This window comes from Portunus trituberculatus, chromosome 17, assembly GCF_017591435.1.
Source record: "Portunus trituberculatus isolate SZX2019 chromosome 17, ASM1759143v1, whole genome shotgun sequence".
In the NCBI taxonomy this organism is placed as follows: Eukaryota; Metazoa; Arthropoda; class Malacostraca; order Decapoda; family Portunidae; genus Portunus; species Portunus trituberculatus.
Window position 1 is genome coordinate 5,977,333 of NC_059271.1, and position 8,500 is coordinate 5,985,832.

Consider the following 8,500-nt stretch of genomic DNA (forward strand, 5'->3'; position numbering starts at 1 on the left):
AATAAAGATGAAATTTTGATTAAAATCAGACAGCTGCTGCTCATAATGCCTTAGCAAGTTGGTCTGTCAGCTCAGCAACCAAACACAGGACCTAAGTAGGATTCAGTTGAGAGAAATCTCTCTTAGGTAGCTGTATGAAGCCTTCAGAGCACAGGTGACTATGTTGCACCTAAGCTGTGTGTGTGTGTGTGTGTGTGTGTGTGTGTGTGTGTGTGTGTGTGTGTGTGTGTGTGTGTGTGTGTGTGTGTGTGCATGCATGCTGTTTACCCTGAGGTAAAACAGCACATGCTTCAAGCATCTAATCATGGGGGATGTGCAGGCCATGCCTCCCTGGCCAGGCAAGGCAGTCATTGGCAAGACACATGTGCCACTCACCATCACACTGATGATGAGGACTGATGGCTAATGTTGTATATACTTTCAGTTTGTTTACAATTTTGCCTATTTGTACCATTGAGGTGAATGCTGCATGCAGTGTGTAGCAATGCCGCATTGAAGGTGGTTGTCCTGTGAGGCCCACACTCCCATTATGCTTTTCTCAACATACAGCAGTGACAACTGATAGGCAATGTGTCAACAACCTCCTCAAACCACTCAGCTGTGTGCAGAAAGTGATTGCTGTGTGAATTTGAACTCAGGTCCTTGAGAATGGAACACACTCTTCATTATTCTGCTAACTCTATACCTTCTAATGGCTTACCATCATAATAAACACACACACACACACACACACACACATCTCAAGGGCTTCACAACTTCTCTACTCTTAAAAGCACTGTTGTTGTTACTGTTTGTAGTCAGGAATTTTGTAGATTTTCTATGCATTTATGGCAACATCAAAATAAATCATACATGATACATTATTATAATTACAAATAACACATTACTCTATTTTATAAGAATAGCTATGTGCTCTTACAATTTTTGGTGACCACTCCTCCATTGCATATTTAAACTTTCCTTTCATCTCTCTCTCTCTCTCTCTCTCTCTCTCTCTCTCTCTCTCTCTCTCTCTCTCTCTCTCTCTCTCTCTCTCTGTTGTTGGTAGATATTTAGCTACAGTTGTAAATCCTGTTCATCTTAGTCAGCATGACATAAAATGAGGTCAGTTTGATGCATTTATTCAAGTATTCTTAAATTGTACATAAAGACACTTACTTTATAATTATGATTAAGTCTTAAGATGAACCCTTTTGAGATAGATTTCCTTTATGTATTTAGATGTTAGGTTTTAGTAATTGCGGGATCAACATCGTACTGTATTCAATATTTTTCTCTAGATCAAAGATTTTGCTAATTTATCAGCATTATAATATAAAAATGTTCTGTTGCAGCACAATTCACTACTAAGTTTTTATTTTGATGGTAGTGTCAACAGTTGTTATGAACTGTTAAAAAATCCTTGAATAATAAAATGATATGAAAAATGTGTTTATCTTTTGAAGCAACTTTCTATCAAAAAATCACATTCATAACATAACATAACATAACATAAATAATAGGAAAACAAAGGGCCGCCAGGGCCCATCTAGGTTATCCTGTATCAGTCGCACAGCGATCTCATCATCAGTACTTAAAGATACACTTACAAGTACACAATACATTATATACTAATTCTAAATATTTGGCCCATTAACAGGGCTAAGTCCTGCAGCGAAATCCTCTACAATTTGTGGTCCCCATACTTGGGGATCATGTCTTGTTTAACTATAGTAAATTTCTTATAAAAACTATCATGCAGTGCTATACATAATTATAAATCTAATAAATTTAAGTGCTTATTTAATCTGTTTTTAAACATTGTCAAACTAGTGCTATTTACAACCGTCTTTGGCAATGCATTCCAGAAGTCTACCACCCTATGACTAAAGAAATATTTTCTTATATCTAACCTGCAGCCTTGCTTTCTAATCTTCCTGCCATGATTTCTAGTCCTATTTCCCTCCTCTAAGGTAAAGAAAGATCTCACATCTATGTAGTTTGTATCTGAGAACATTTTAAATAACTCTATCATATCCCTCTTATACATCTCCTCTCAAATGAAAACATGTTTAATTCCTTTAATCTATCTCTATACTCCAGGCACTTTAATGCTGGTATCATCCTAGTTGCTCTTCTCTGAACTGCTTCTAACATGTTGATATCCTGCCTATAATGGGGTGACCAGGCCTGTATGCAATACTCTAAATGGGGCCTAACATAGAATTATATAAGCTACACACCACTTCCTTACTTTTATAACTAACATTTCTATTTATAAAACCCAGGATCCTATTTGCCCTATTTCTTGCTTCTAAACATTGCTTTGAAAATTTCATAGTCCTGTCTATCACTACTCTAAATCCTTTCCTTCCTCTACTGCCTCTAGCCAACATCCTCCATCTCATAGCTAAAGTTTGTGTTGTCTTTACCTAAATGCATAACCTGACACTTTTAGAATTAAACTCCATCTGCCACCTGTCTGCCCATGCTATCAGCCTGTCCAGGTCTCGTTGTATTCTGTAATTGTCCTTTTCACCCTGTACTGCACATGCTATCTTAGTATCATCTGCAAACTTTGATACTTTGCTACTAATTCCTATATCTAAATCATTAATGTACACCAAAAAAAGAAGAGGTCCTAGCACTGATCCTTGGGGTACCCCACTAACCACTTCCTTCCACTCAGACATTGCCCCATTTAATACTACTCTCTGTTTCCTATCAGAAAGCCATTCACTAATCCAATCAACTAACCTACCCCCTATCCCCTGTAGTCTCAATTTGTACACTAGCCTCCTATGCGGTACCTTATCAAACGCCTTGCTAAAATCTAGATATATAACATCTATGCTATTTCCATCATCTAACTCCTTGGTAATATATTCTAAGATATCGAGCAAATTTGTAAGACAGGACCTCCCTGATCTAAAGCCATGTTGGGTATCTATCGTTGGCCTTCCTATCGTCTAGTTCAAGAATAAATTTCCTAATAATTCCCGGTTTTATATCAATATTTTCTAAAGCTCTTAAACTACTCGTCACACTGTTTGTAACAGGATTTCCTATTCTTTCCCTAGTAAATACTGAAGAAAATTGTTCATTCAATAATTCTACTATGTCTTCATTTTGATCCACTACTACACCATCTTTTCTGAGTGGTCCAATCCTATCCTTATTTCTTTTATCACTGACCTTGTAATAACTATATAATTTTTTTGGATCTTTACTCCCAGCTCTAGCTAGTTTTATCTCTGCCTGCCTTTTACTTTTTTATAACCTTACTCAAATCATCTCTGACCTGTCTGTACCTAATCAAATCTACATCTTCCCACTTTTCTGCAACTCTCTATATGCCCTCTTCTTCTCTCTGATCTGGCTACCTATCTCATGAGTCCACCATAATGGCTTCCTGTTTCTCTGCCTTATATCTTTGTAAGGGATACACTGCATCACTATACCCTTTACTACAACCTTAAAAATATCCCACATCTCCTGTGCAGTTTTATTTCCAAAACTATCTTCCCAGTTTACCTCTCCTAATAACTGACGTAACCTACCATAATTGCCTTTCTGATAGTTTGGGACTCTAGTCTTATTCACTATATTATCCCTACTGGAATTAATGATAAATCTAATTATATGATGGTCACTGTTTGCTAAAGTCTCTCCTACCTCAACTTCCTTTAAACAATGCTCAATATTTGTTAGTACTATGTCTAAAACCTTCCTCCCCTAGTAGGTTTATCTACCATCTGCACTAAATAGTTATCCTGAAAACTTTCCATAAACTTATTTTCACTAGCATCTCCTACCATCCTCTCCCAGTTTACTGACTTAAGATTAAAATCCCCTAAGATAATTGTCTGACTAGTACACCCCTATTTATCTCATCTACCATAAGGTTGTCTACATCTGCTGACTGGTTAGGTGGTCTATAAAAGCTCCTACTCTAATAACCTTACTTTTGTTTACTCTAACATCCAGCCATAAGGACTCTACTCTGTTATCTACCTTAATACCATTAACCTGACTGGAAATGAAGGATTTTTTTACATAAATAACTACTCCTCCACCTATCCTACCAATTCTCTGGTGTAAATACATAATGTATCCATCTACTTCATATTCTTTCCTATTTTCCCTAAACTTTTCCTCATTTACCCATGCCTCTGTGACACATACAACATCTAAGTCCTCCTCAACTATATAACTAGATAACTCGTCCTTCTTGTTCCTAAGACTCCTGGCATTTACATAAAACATTTAAGTCCTGCTACCTTCCTAGATGCTGTCTCCTTATTTGGAATCCTAATCTTATTCTCTCCTATTTGCACCTGGAAATCTTTCCTAATCTTTTCACTATCTCTGTTTATCCTATCTAATTTATGTCTAACATCTTTCTTCTGGAATGCATTTGTTACCTCACCCCCTACACTCCATCCCAACTCCCCTCCAGACATCCACTCAGCACATCCACACCCTTCCTACTCAGATGCACACCATCCCTAGCATACAAATCCCTTCACCCATAGAACCTATCCCATACATCCACAAAGCTGACACCCACATCCTTACACATCCCTTTTACCCGATCATTCACACCAATGGCCCTAGACAACCATTCCCTGCTAACATACACACGAGGCAAGATTCCTGACACTACACACCTCCTACCACTCTCCCTTATCTTGCCACTAACTCCTCCAACCCACCTGCTCTGACATCGTTCCCACCTACGTGCTAAACTACTACACCCTCCCTCTCCATCCCCCCAACCCTCTTCTGCACCTCCTCACTCACTGCCTTCACACCTGCACCAGGCATACACACGTTCGTCCTCCTATCCCTGTCTTTCCCACAGAAAGTGCTATCTAAATACCTAACCTGAGAGTCACCCACCACACACACCTGAGGTGTGCTAGGCACAACCCTCCTCCTCCTCTCCTCTACCCCCTTCTTTCTCCTTTCACTCACCACAACCACTTCATTCACTCCACTCTCACTCTCACTCTCCCCCTTCCCCTCCAACAAACCGAACCTATTTTCACACTCAACAGGTTTAGTCCTATCCTCCCTAACTGCCTCCGCTTTCCTTCCCTCGCAACCTGCCATCTCTGCCCATCCTGACTACTATCTTTCCCAGTCTGGCTCGCCTGCTCCCTCTTCCCCACTCTGCTCTTCCCGACAGAGGGCCAAGCCACCCTGTCGCCCTCAGAAGGTCCAACCTTCGGCCTAACACTGATCTCCTGCCTAATTTTTTCCACTGCCTCCCCAAGCCTCTTAACCTCCTCCTTCAACTCAAAGATGAGAACTTCGTTCGCACTTTTCCCCTCACTTAGCTTTCTCATTTCCTCTCGCAATTCTCGGTGCTCAAGAGAAAGAACTAAATTCTCGCTCTTGAGCCTACACACCATACACTCAGAAAAGTCAACGACCTTCCTGTCATGCCCACACATCTCACACACAACAAACTCTCCCAATCCCATCTCAACATTCTCTTTCACACACTCAATCACACTCTGATATACCTCAGTAGCTACCGCCATACTAATTTACAATCTGTTAACTCACAAACAAATAAAAATACTTGGTGACGGCGGGGTGGGGGAACCGCGGTGGTGGGGGGGCCTAAGTGAGGTCAACTAATCCTCTTTCAAGGTCAACTTGACGGTTACAAGTCTAGTCTCCTCGCTCTACCAAAATACTTTTAACTCACAAACACTGATTCTAACCACTATTTCACTCTAATCTAACACTTGCAGTACACACTTTCACTTCACTAACACTCAAAAGCACCACACACAGACACCAAGCACAAACACCACTCGCTAACTATAAAAACCACAGCCAAAAACGGAGCGCACACACAACACGTCCACTCGCCACCGCAGCTACTAGAGAACATGAACCCACATAGTAATCATGATAAAGGAATTACTACTAAAAATGTTGATATATGCCATGTATTTACTTATTTTTTACCTGTTTATCCCACCAATGAAGGCTGCACTACTGCTCCACCTGAAGGCAGAAGTTAGCAAAGCATAGGAAAGTCTTGCATGCTTCCTTACTTCATACTCCTATCACCTTCTTCCTGCTACACCTCATTGCTTTACTCTTACTCTTATTCATTCACTTTAATTCTTCCATAAAATCTTTTTATCTCCTCAACCAGATATCTGCTGAATCAATCCCACAGTACTGTGCAAACAGTAGCAGATTCTAAATCTATTTTGCACCATCAAAATTTACCAAACTCAAACTTTTATTCACATTTATCTCCTCACAACACAGTCACGCCTCATCCTTCCCCTATAGCTGTACTTAATTTGTAAGCATTCTTCTAGTTACTGCCATACTTCTTCATTAGAACATTCACCTCTCTCCTCTCTTATTCACCCACTCCTCTCATACTACACACTTCTCTATACTGTGCCATACAATTCTTAAACAGGTGCCATATCTTTCCTACATTACCATTGTCTCACTCATTCACTGCATCCCACACTTTTTCCAACTTCTGATATTCTACTATTTTGTTTCTTTTGTTTAAATCATTTCCAAAAGTTCTCTGTCACATCCAGCTTGCCTTGCATAGACAATCACATAATGCTCCATCAGTCTAGTATGAATGATAAACATATACTTCTAATAGAATTAATTCACACTGGAATCCCAGAGACCTTTGATGACCAACCCACATAGTAATCATGATAAAGGAATTACTACTAAAAATGTTGATATATGCCATGTATTTACTTATTTTTTACCTGTTTATCCCACCAATGAAGGCTGCACTACTGCTCCACCTGAAGGCAGAAGTTAGTAAAGCGAAAGCGTAGGAAAGTCTTGCATGCTTCCTTACTTCCCATGCCTAGCCCTCTCTCTTCCTGTCTAGGGCTGAGGGATGGCCAAGTCTCAACATCTGCACATAAGAAGCCGCAAAACAAAATATATTTCTAATCACAAAACAAAAGAAAAATTCAATAAAGCCATACAAGACAAAACCATCATAAAAGTAAGTTTTTCATCAGTCATAAGACCCTAATAATAAATAATCCACAATGGTTTAGAGAACAAAATAATCTTGAATGTTGCAAAGAGAAGAATAATGGTTAGTCAGTGCAATGCATTATAATGCAGAGTATTAATTAAAAAAATACCAAACACAAGAAGAAAAAAAATAATAACATTATGAAAATCCAGGCCATTATCATGATCATCTCTATCATAGAAGACTAAGTAGGACTCTTGAGTGGACAGTCACAAAACAACAGATTCAGAAGCATCAGACACCATATTACTCACATGACAAGAAAGAAAGAAGAAAAAAAAGAAAAGTCCAAATAAAACACAAAGGGTACAGTATCTTAAAATTTAGCCAAGTATAATACATAACTAGGGAATAGGAAATGACTACCATCAAAAGTAATACATATAACAAACAAAGACTTCCCACAAACCTTGATCACCACAATGTAAAATAAGACAAGGCTAATGATGAGTTTAAATAGATGAATATATGGTTTATTTATTCTCCTGTACAAAGTTCCACCACCACCTGCCTCTATGTGACTACTGCTGCCTCTTATCTATGGGTGAGAAATTAAATGTTATGCAGACACTTTCTGCTTGAGGACAAACTGTTATGGTGTCCTCAGTCTACACTGGTGAACTGCTAGCAGACTGAACTCTCTTCATTCTAACTTATAGACAAGATCTATGCTTATATACTGGACATTTAGTGCTCCATTATCATTAAGATACACATAAAATGAGTTTAAGTATGAAGTAAAAAGCTGTTATTTCTCACAAACTATGCATAAAATTCTGAAAGGCACTAGCAAATATATTTTGCAATGTGTATAATTTCTGATCATTCAGTTGCCACATAAACAACCACACAAAGTCAGACTTCCTTTCCAAGTGTGACTCATCTGAGGGAAAGGGGTGGTTCCTTATGGCACAAAATGTTACACCAGAAATCTCAATTGTGATAGGATTCCTTCATTCTCTTCAGTTTTGTATCGGTAGTAATTTTGAAGTTGAAAACTGTGCAGACTTCACAACAGAAAGACATCACAGAAAAGACAGGCCTTGTGACAGCTAATGTTTTAAGTGGTCATATAAAGATTTAATAAGAAATAGTATCTCATACTTCAGAGCACAGAGCAGAGAGAGAAGCTGGCTGTTACAAGTCCCTACAGAAGTGCCCATCAGGCCTTGGATAGTTATATGTATGATGCATTACCACATAATATTAGTTATGTAGTAAAATATTTCTTGCATCACAAGGCAGAGTATCATTTTTAGATTGAAGCAATGAATGTGTGTCTGCTATTCACAATGTAAGGAGCAAGTGGGCCACAGATACAACCTAGCACTATCTATGCACACTCCGAGCAGAGAGTGCCTAACCCTCACTCACAGCTTTCCAGACACAGCTAACAGTAATTTTGAGATCAGTATACATAGCAACTTAAAATGATCCATCTTAAGATATTACAATGAAATTCAA